The following is an 11,207-nucleotide window of genomic DNA, read 5'->3' as shown; positions in this document are numbered from 1 at the left end:
GCCCCGCGCTGAGCCCTGTGTGTGCTGGGCAGTGGACAGGCCACAGGAAACCTTGGGGCCACACAGTTCCTCTCTCCCTTTACAGATGAGAGAAAGCTAGCCCCAGAGAGGCAGCAGGAAGCCCCTGGAGAGAGTAAAGCCACAGTAGGGGTGCAGGGGGTGCATGCCTGTGTGTGCACCCACGCGTGTGTTTTTAGCACCCCCTCTTTCATGCTCACACCTCCCTGACTCACTCATCCCACCTCAAGCCCCTCACCCTCACCTCTCTCTGTCCTCCCTCCCCTTCTTCCGTGTCTCCCCCTCAGAAAGACGTTGGAATGAGACAGCCCAGGATCCAGACCCAGCTCGCCCCTCCCAGGCCCTGTGACCTCAGACAGCTCTCCAAGCCTCAGCTGGAACATGGGACACAGGGCTTTCCTTTCATGGCGAGGTGGTGGTGTGTGGAGCACTGAGCTCCTGCCTGGCACCCACGAGCCCCTCATGGACACAGGTCCCTCCTCAACCCTCCTTCCCGCCACCCTCCATCCTCTTCTCCCCTCTCCTCTCCTTAGTTCCTTCCCAACCCCTTTCTGTGCCTCTGTTTCCCCATCTGTAAAAAGGGGGAAATGCTACCTATCTCTAAGACCGGTGGGGAGGATTAGGAAAGACACGTTTAAGCAGGGCCGTGTTCCTTGTCATCCTAGTGCAGTGATGGCGAACCTATGAACTCATATTTTTGGTTGATTTTTCTTTGTTAAATGGCATTTAAATATATAAAATAAATATCAAAAATATAAGTCTTTGTTTTACTATGGTTGCTAATATCAAAAAATTTCTATATGTGACACGGCACCAGAGTTAAGTTAGGGTTTTTCAAAATGCTGACACGCCGAGCTCAAAAGGTTCGCCATCACTGTCCTAGTGTCTCAACAACACATAAACCTAAGTTATTGCTGGATGGGGGAGGGGTGTTGGTCTGTGTGTGTTTAACTGTTTGCACTAATCTTCAGTGGTGCCACAAAATGGTTTAGCACATAAATATGCATCCATGAAACCACCACCTCCCCCCAAATAAAATCATAGAGCCTTCCCAGCATCCCAGAATGTCCTCTCTCTCAGCCAATACCACCCGCCTCCACTATTCCAGATACAGGCAAAGTTTTAGCCTAGAACAGCTGTGGGGTTGGACTACGGGAAGAGGGTGGAGTGGACAGGCAAGGGCGAGGCAAGGGGACCAGGGTGCAGGTACCCGGCAGAGATATGGTGGAGGTTGCATTTGCAGTGAGGAGGCAAGACAATGCTGGCTGTCAGAGAAGGCCCCGGAGCCTGGGGTCTCGGGGGACCCCTTCCCACCATCCTCCCATTGCCCGAGGGAGGGGCAGGAAGCATGCGCAATGGCTTGTGGCCACACGCACCTGGGGCTCTGGGCTGGGCCAGCCCGGCAGAGCCAGAAACGTGGGCAGCTGCCACCCTCAGGCCTTTGATGTGACAGAGATGGAGACACACACTTGCCTGACAATTAATTAATTGTGACTTTCACCGCACAGCGGCCGCTTCCTATTGATCTGCGCCCGTCTGGTGTGAGAGAGACAATTAGGAGGGAGCCCAGCGGCCGCAGCTAATTACCCACGGAATGAAAACCAGGCCTTTCAATTTATTAAACTTTTATCACAAAAATAACCTGGCCACCCCCTCCTGCTGGGAAACAAAGCGGGGGTGCTCTGGAGTGGCACCCCCAGTTCGCCCTTCCCAGATGCCGAAAGCCCTAGGACGTCACGACCACCTCCTGGCCATGGAGGACCCTCACATGCGGGGGCTCTGGGAACTAGAGCTGAGAGCGGGGGCCCCACATCCTCAAAACCAGCCCCGGGGCCTGAGGCCTGCCTTCTGAGGAACCGCAGGCAGCAGACCCACTGAAATCAGGCAGAGGCCTGCAAGGAATCTGGAGGCTTAGGTGAGGGCCGGGAAATGTCCGAGCCGCGCTGCTCTTCGAGGTCACCCAGTCCCATGCCTGGGGTGACAGGCAGCCCGGTGTCCAGCGGGGCCAGGGGGTCAGCGGCCCCTGGGTCAAACCTTAGCCAGCTCTCCTACGAGTGTTGCTGCCTCCCAGTGCTCAGCACTCGCAGGGGAGAGACCGCCATTCCCATTTTACAAATGTGAAAACCGAAGCTCCGAGAGGCAACGGTGCTCGCTCAAGGCCACACAGCTGTGTGCTACAGCCCAGTCTGCAGCTCGCTTAGTGCATGGCCGTGGGTGAGGGACCTTGCCTCTCAGAGCCTCTTTATTATCCGTACACTAGGAGTGATATACCTACCCTGAAAGGAAGTTGTAAACATTTGGATATAATAATTAAATACCCCTGCCTGGCCCCGGCTGGTTTGGCTCAGTGGATAGAGCATCAGCCTGTGGACTGAAGGGTCCCAGGTTCGATTCTAGTCAAGGGCACATGCCTGGGTTGTGGGCTCAATACCCAGTAGGGGGCGTGCAGGAGGCAGCCGATCAGTGATTCTCTCTCATCTATCTCTCCCTCTCTCTTCCTCTCTGAAATCAATAAAAATGTATTTTAAAACATAAAATAAGAACCCCTGCCTGCCCACCCTGTAGCATGGTAACTGCCATTGCCATCGGCGACAGGGAAACTGAGGCTCCCAGATGGGGTCACTGACTGGAGGCTGCAGTTGGGCTGCACGGGGAGCAGAGCCAGCCCTCTTTCTGCTCCATAAACATCTCCAAGTTCAGGACCTGCTCTGTCTCTTACTGGATGTCTGTGGGGGGCCCTGAGCAGGTCGCCCCACGAGGCAGGAGGATAGTGCCTGTTAGAGATGTAGTGACTGACACCTGAGGAGGAAGGGAGGAGGCCGAGGCAGCTCAGAGCCAGGCCGATCACCCCGTCTCCAGGCTCCCGCGCCAGGGCTCTTCCCACACATCTGCCCAGAACTAGTGCCCTGGCCTGGCTCTAGCAACAGCTTTGAAACCACACCCCAGGCCGGACCCAGAGGCTTCCTCTGCTCCCCACCTGGGCAAGTCGCCAGCCCCCCTCAGCCTCATTCCTGCAGGAGATGGTGAGAACAAAGGGAAGGGTGCTTATCCCACCAGCCCCTACCCTGGTATGTGCCACTGCCTATCTGCCTAGAGCCAAGAGGCTGGAGAAGCGGAGTGGGGGTCCCCGGAAAGGGCTGCTCAGAAGTCTTTTTCCCAGGGGGAGAACTCGCCGAGCCAAGGGCCATTCGCCCTGTTTCTCCTGTGCCTTCACTCCAGGCCCCCAGAGGTGCTCACTGACTCTGAACTCACACTCCCGCTGAAGGCTCATTCCGCCCAGCCAGTTGGCCAAGATTCTCTGAGCAAGCCCTCTAGATTTCTTGAATAAACAACCTATGGTATCTTGTGCTTCGGGCCTGGACAAGGATGAAGTGAGTGAGGTGCGCGGGGTGTGCAAAATGTTAAGAAGATGCTCACTCCTGGGGAATCCTCAGAGTGTGTGCCTCCTTAAATACTGCTCCCTGTAGGCCTCACTCTCCTTACTCGTCCTGGTCCAGAATTTCAGGCAGAAGGAGAATGTGCCTGGGAGCAGAGGACACTCGGGAGCCTTTCCATAGCCAATCACAAGGCCAATTGCACCCCTGGCAGGTGAGCCTGGGGTTTGGGCTTTGACTTAGCAGCATGTGGCCCACAGGGGGTGCCATGGGCTTAGCTGGATGCTTTTGGAAAAGGGTTCCCAGTTACTGAACACCTACCCAGTGCAGCCTGAGAAGTATGCGTTGTCTCCATCGTTCAATAAGAAGACGGAGACCCAGCAAATCACTCGCAAAGGTCAGAGGTAAGGACCCGAGGAGTTCAGGTTCTAACTTACTGAACACCTACCCAGTGCAGCCTGAGAAGTATGCAGTGTCTCCATCGTTCAATGAGAAGACGGAGACCCCGCAAATCACTCGCAAAGGTCACAGAGGTAAGGACCCGAGGAGTTCAGGTTCAAAGCTAGTCCTCCCTGAGCCCCCAGCCTATTTCTCTGCCTCCCCCAATGCTCCAGACTCAAGCTGCAGGTGTTCTGGGGAACCCAGAAGGTGAGCCCCCCACGCCTCCTCTGACCTCTCCAGCCGCCTGAACTTGAGGGACGAGGGATGGGCCCTGCCGTCAGGGCCTCCCTCCCCCGAGCCTGTCCCTCCTCAGCGCGGTGCTGGCTGCTCTGCCGGCCTTTCCCGGAGCCTCAGGGGTTGATTTGCATACTGCGGTGCCATTTGCATACTACTTAGGAAAGCCTTTGCTTTTCCCACCTGCAGCAAACTCCGGGCTGATTAGTTCTCCCCACTTCGCGGAGTTAATTACTCTCCCGCGTAGACCGGGTGTTTATTTGTAATCAGCAGCGGCCGGGAGGAGGGGGCGGAAACAGGGCAGGAGCAGCTGTCCTTCGCCCAAATGCGGGAGTAGCTCTGTGGGTAGAAAATGACTGCGAGCTGGAGCACAAACCCTGGCCCTGCCCTGGCCTGCCCTGCCTTGGCCCTCCTTGTGACCCCAACTTGTCCAGGTTGGAAAGCCGCTCAGTTGCTGTAAAAGATACCAGGCTGCCTGCCTCAGCTCACCCCAGCACCTGTGAAAACCACAGCCACTCTGCCCCAGAGCTTCTGATTTTGTAAGTAGGGGTGCAGTTCAGGCTATGCTTTCTCAACCCGCTTCCCCAGGTGACTCTGACCACTGCTGTTTCAACTCCCCCCTCTGTTTTACAGATGGGGCGGGGGGGGGGGGGGGGCTGAGGCCCAGAGGAGTGATGTCCAGGACACGCAGAGCTGGGAATGGAACCCAAGTCCCGTGCCTCCCGCCCACAGGGGCCCCTCCTGATGAAATTCTGGGGCAGAGAGAGATACCCAGAGCGCAGCCTGCCATGGCAACGATGTGGGGGTCATGGTGGGGGAACCTTGCTGGGGTTTGTGGCTCCCCCACGGAAGCATGGCCTTGACCCTATTCCCCTGGGAGGCAGAGAGGAGCACCCCCTTCAGCCCACCTCTTCCTTCCTATGAGCCAGAGCGGTGGGGAATAGTCACTTACCTCCAGGCTGTATGACCTCTGGAGGGGGCCATATAAAATGTAGAATGGGCCTCTTTATATATATATATACCCCTGCATACCATTGTTGGCCTGAAATTCAAGTTGAACTGGGCATTCTATGTTTTTATTTGGTAAATCTAGCAACCCCAGACCCATGAGCAAGTCACTTCATTTCCCTGAGCCTCAGCGCCTTCTTCTTTGAAAATAAGCCAAAATGCTACCCTGTAAGGATACTGTGTAAATTAAGTGAGATGGTGTGTGTAAAATGCCCGGCACGGGGGAGGTGAGTATGCGAAGCTGGCAAGTCTTGCCTTCTTCAGCGTCCCATGCCCAATACTTTTATCTCCTCCATTCTCCTCTTTCTTTCAGAGTTCCTGTTTCAGGCCCCAGGTGTGTAGGACGACAGTGGATCAACTTCAGAAAGGTACCTGCACGTTCTGTATTCTTTGCATCTCTCTTGGCAGATAAAAGCCCTCAGAGAAATAGGCTGTGTGGTAGAAATAACTCTACCATTTACTGGCTGTGTGACCCTGTGTAATTCGCTTGCCCTGTCTGAGCCTCAGTTGCCTCATCTGTAAAAGGGGCTCATCAATCAAGTCCTCCCTCCTGGGAGTTGGGATGATTAAATGAGATAGTGTGTTCAGCACGAGTACTAAGCCTAGCAGCAGGCCTCTTACAAAAGCTCCAGGACACATCTTCATGAAACATCCTAAAGAAGGCAGGGCTTACCCCATGGAAGCCATGGGTCCAGGTGGAATGTCAGGCAGGTGAGGGGCCGATGAAGGAGATCATTTCTCCCTGGGGAGCTTTCCCCTAGTCACTCACCTGTGACTGACCCTGGTCTCTGTGTGGGCCAGTATCCTCCTGGCCTCTGGGGGCCATGGTCCCTGAAAGCCCCCAGGACCCAGCCCCCACAAGGCAGAGGCAAGGCCTCCTTGCTGGCTCCCACAGCCTGCTGTTTGTTTTCCAAACTCTCTCCAAATCCTCTTAATCTTTTTACATCTCACCTGCTTGCACCCTTGGTGGCTTCCATTAGCACCTTTCCTGGGAGATCTGGTGCTGGAACTGCTCCCAGAGCTCCACCTGGCCCCTGGCAGGCTTGCTGCTTCCCTCTGGGCAGCCAGGACTCTGGGCTCCAGCTGGGGTGGAGGCCTTCTCAACTGCGCCATGCCCTGGCCCCCTGAGTGGCAGGAGCGGGAAGGAGGAGGAGATGGGATTTTTGCTCAGTGCCTACCACGGGTTAGGGACAAACCACACCGATCTGAAGCCTGACCACAATTTCTTTTGTTTTGTTTTGTTTTGTTTTTAAAAAAATGTTTCCATTGATTTCAGAGAGGAAGGGAGAGGGAGAGAGAGAGATAGAAACATCAATGATGAGAGAGAATCATTGATCGGCTGCCTCCTGCACACCTTCCACCGGGCCTGCAGGGTTCGAGCCTGCAACCTGGGCATGTGCCCTGAGTGGGAATCAAACCATAACCTCCTGGTTCATAGGTCAACACTCAACCACTGAGCCACTCCGGCCACAACTTGAAGGGTTGTTGTCATCCCCAGACAAGGCAGATGGGAGGCACATATTGTTCGTTGTTTACAATCCCCTCCGTTTTTCATAAAACAGTCCCCAAAAGAGCTTTTATCTGCCAAGAGAGATGGGAAGAATAAAGAACGTGCACTGAAGATGTGTGGCAGGCTCTGACAGCTCCCTCCTCTTTTCCCAAGCATCCCTGCCCCCAACAAAACCTTGATCTTGTCGGGTGAAGGGCTGGAGAATAGAAGGAGAGACCCAGAAGGTCCCTGGAAGGAAGGGACTTAGCCAGAAAGACAAAATGAAGACAATCTTTTTTTTTTATAAGTACATCTGTCCTTTTTTTAAAAAAAATATATTTTATTGATTTTTTACAGAGAGGAAGGGAGAGAGAGTTAGAAACATCGATCAGCTGCCTCCTGCACACCCCCTACTGGGGATGTGCCCGCAACCAAGGTACATGCCCTTGACCGGAATCAAACCTGGGACCCTTCAGTCCACAGGCCGATGCTCTATCCACTGAGCCAAACCGGTTAGGGCGAAGACAATCTTCATAATACAGAGCAGGGAGAAGGGGAAGAGTGAGTGAGAAGGAGAGAAAGTGGTTCAGGCAGAGGGTGCAGGAGGAATTTTTTTTTGTTTTTTTGTGGTTTTTTTTTTAGAAAGAGGCTGTTGAGGAGAGAGGTGTGGGGCAGTGGATGGGAGAGGAAGGGGCGTCGGTGTCAACTCAATGCCACTCCCTGGTGTTCAAACACGACAGCAGGGGGCTGGGCACATATGTTCACAGGGCGGCACCCGGAGGCGGACTCGTACAAGAATGTTCTTAGCAGCTTTATTCATCTCACCCCAAATGCCCACGAACGGGGAAGGGCTACGCAAAGGGTGGTACGTGCACACAACGGAATACTTCTCAGCAATACTAAGCCGGGTGAATCTCACAGCATGGGAAGCGAAAGAAGCCGGACACAGAAGACACATACTCCATGCTTCTCTGTACGTGAAGTTCCAGAACAGGCAGAAGTTCCCAGTGGTGACGGAAGTCAGAACTCACTGGTCACTTTGGGGTTTGGGGGCAACACAGGAGGCACAAGGCAACTTGCTGGGGTGACGGGGATGGTCTACATTTTGACCTGGGTGGTGCCAAACGGTGTGTGAGCAGAGCGCTGAAGACTGCATTTTACTGTCTGTGAATTCAACCTCAATTTTTTAATTAAAAAAAGAAAGGCAAGAACTTCAGAGTTATGTTCCATACACGTTTGATTCTCTGTGTTTTGCCTAATAAGATTCAGAGAGAGAAAGAGATAAGGATACCGATTTGAATGAGGTAGGGGCTGCTGCTGTCACTCCAGACCCACGGAGCGTAGAGATCTGGCTGCCCCTGCGGTCCCCAAGCCTGTCCCCAAGTCTGTCCCCAAGCCTTTCCCCACGTCTGCTTCGGCTCCTATGAGCTCCTCATGGTCTAAACACCTCCCACTGAGTATGACTCCCATCTTTAAGGATTCAATGTCTTTCTTCAAAAAAGGGCATGCACCTTAGCCAACTGATAAATAGAAATCTATTCTAACGTCAATGCCAAGCGTGACGGCATAGGACCCCTGTGAAATGGTAATATGGTCTCCAACGTGGCACTTTCCAAAGTATTTTTTCCCCAACAGTAATACTTACCATTTACAATTTTTGACCAATATGCTGACTTTGGAACCCAACCCTTGAGTGAGATGTGACTCCACCAGCAAGAACTAGAGTCATTTAGAGATGATTTAAAAAAAAATATATTTATTGATTTCAAAGTGGAAGGGAGAGAGAAAAAGAAACGTCAATGGTGAGAGAGAATCATTGATTGGCTGCCTCCTGCACGCCCCCTACTGGGGATTGAGCCCACAACCAGGGCATGTGCCCTTGACTGGAATCGAACCCGGCAACACGGGATCCTTCAGTCCACAGGCCCACACTCTGTCCACTGAGCCAAACCGGCTAGGGCTAGGGATGACTTTTTTGGTTATTCGTTAGGCCCCTGACAGCACCCTGAGCCTGGGCCCCTGGATGAGGGCTCTAGTAGTATGACAAGGTTCCCTCTCTTCCCTCCTTCCCGCCTCCCGGCACCTGGCTGAGCTCTGGAGAAATGGGAACTGTTTGCCTATCCCCTCTGACGGAAGATGCCCGAGTTGTGCCATTGTCACGAACCCATTTACTTTTCACACTAATGACATGTTCATTACTATCGATGCCTTTTATTTCTTGGGAAGTGTTTAGGCTCTTGCAACAGCCTGATAAGTAAAATCATCCCACACTTGGAAATAAAGCAAATAGATAACTAGTGTCCTTTCAAAGTCAGATGAGAGCCGTGTCTGACAAGCCCTCCTAAGGGTCGTCCGACACGCCAGGGGAATGTCACTTTGCTTGACTTATTGTTTACTATTGATCGGGGCCGGGGCTCCGTAAAGATAGCTAGTAGCTGGTAGAAAACTGATAAGTTGCAAATTATTTTTGTCTGGTAGAGATGCAAATGATTGCTTTTCCATACAGAAGATAACCCCAACGTTATGACTTTATTGCCCTAGAGGACATTGACCAGTTTTATATCTCACTTAGCAACCTTATGAATATTCTAGAATTCTTGTGTTATTTTTCATTGTTGTTTTTGTGTTTACCGGCTCGCTCTCTCCATAGATAGGTATATATTTTTTCTCAGATTCTTCATTGAACTAGCTTTGTCACCCTGCTGGTTCCTTCATTAATAAGCTACAAAAAAAATGACATGTACTCACTATCTGTTTCTATACGAATTGTGTATTTAATATCTTGAACACTAAACTTTAAGGGGCCTTTCACAGTATTTGGCTTTTCCTCGTGCCAACTCTGCCACTTTCTATGTGAGCCTTCCTGTCTTTGGCCTTTAGTTTGTTTTTTTTTAAATATATTTTATTGATTTTTTACAGAGAGGAAGGGAGAGAGATAGAGAGTTAGAAACATAGATGAGAGAGAAACATTGATCAGCTGCCTCCTTCACACCCCCTACTGGGGATGTGCCCGCAACCAAGGTACATGCCCTTGACCAGAATTGAACCTGGGACCCTTCAGTCCGCAGGCCGACGCTCTATCCACTGAGCCAAACTGGTTAGGGCTGGCCTTTAGTTTTTTCATCTATAAAATGGGAACAATGGGGCTGTCGGCTCTGACTCTGACATGTGATCTTTCTAATTCCTCTCACAGGGAAGCAAAACTGAAACACTGCAAGCAAAGAAAATGAATGTTGGAAGGGATGTTGCAGAACGTTTGGGGCAATCCTTCCTGCTTCCAACCCCCCCTCTTATCTTGATAGATGAAGAAAGTGAGGCTTAGAGAGGTTAGGGAAGTTGCTCAAGGTCATACAGAAGTTATTCATAATGACGACTTATTTTAATGTGGTGCTTGACAGTATAAACTCCCTCATAAGTTTACAGAATCTCTCAGCAGCCCAGTGAGGAGGCTGTATTACCCCCATTTTACAGATAACGAAACTGAGGTCCAGAGAAAGGATGTGGCCTGCATACCGTCACACAGAGATTCTCTTAACCTCCTGAATCCTGGGGAGCAGGAAAGGGACTTGTGGGAGGAACACTTGGCCCTCCCTTTAAACAAATGCATCCCTATTTGTAGCTGTTGGATATATATACTAGTATTGGGTGCTATACAAGATTGCAAATAAAAAAGGAGTCCCAAAAGCTTGAAAACCCTGCCCTAGACCAACTTCTGCCTGTGTATAACAGCCTTCCTTTTTCTCCTCTGCCTCCCTCTGGTGAATTTCTCAGGGAAAAACAAAATAAAACATGGTCATGGGAAGAAGTAGAAAGACATGGTCAGCCCAGGCCTGAACACACCGGTCCCCAGTCTGGGAGAGACAGATCGCCGAATCTAAAGAAAAGCATTTTCAGGGTCCAAGCTGGCAGTGATGACGTGAGCTGTGCTGGCAGGTCGTGAGCTCCCCGTCAGTGAGAGTGAGCAAGGCTAGATGAGTCATCCAAGCATTCGCAGCCATTCTCTAGATCAGCGGTTCTCAACCTGTGGGTCGCGACCCCTTTGGGGTCAAACGACCCTTTCACAGGGGTCGCCTAAGACCATCAGAAAACACATATATAATTACATATTGTTTTTGTGATTAATCACTATGCTTTAATTATGTTCAATTTGTAACAATGAAATTGGGGGTCACCACAACATGAGGAACTGTATTAAAGGGTCGTGCGGCATTAGGAAGGTTGAGAACCACTGCTCTAGACGGTAGAATTCATGGGCGTTGTCACTGCTTTTTAAATGTTGATTAAAGCTAATTCTTAAGCATTCACCATGTGCCCCATGTTTTGTGTGTGTATTATATCATTAAAACTTTATAGTAATCGATGAGATTGCGAATCTGTTGTTCCCGATTTTATCAATAAGAACACCAAGGCCCCGGGGGGTTCAGTGTCTTTCCAAGGGTGTGCAGCTAGGAGGTGGCAGGTCCAGAGGCTCATGACTAAGCTGCTCATCACACGGCCCTGTTCTCCTTCCTCTGTGCCTTTCCGTATTTACAAGCTTTGGACAATGAATACATGCTGTTGCTTTCAAATCCTAAAAAAGTCTTACAAGCGACTGACTTCAGAAAAAGTTCCTTCTGCCCTGACGTTTTGTGCTTCTCTGGTTC

Source organism: Myotis brandtii, unplaced genomic scaffold, assembly GCF_000412655.1.
Source record: "Myotis brandtii unplaced genomic scaffold, ASM41265v1 scaffold129, whole genome shotgun sequence".
Lineage (NCBI taxonomy): Eukaryota > Metazoa > Chordata > Mammalia > Chiroptera > Vespertilionidae > Myotis > Myotis brandtii.
The sequence above is the reverse complement of the archived record's forward strand: the minus strand, read 5'-3'. Positions refer to the sequence as shown.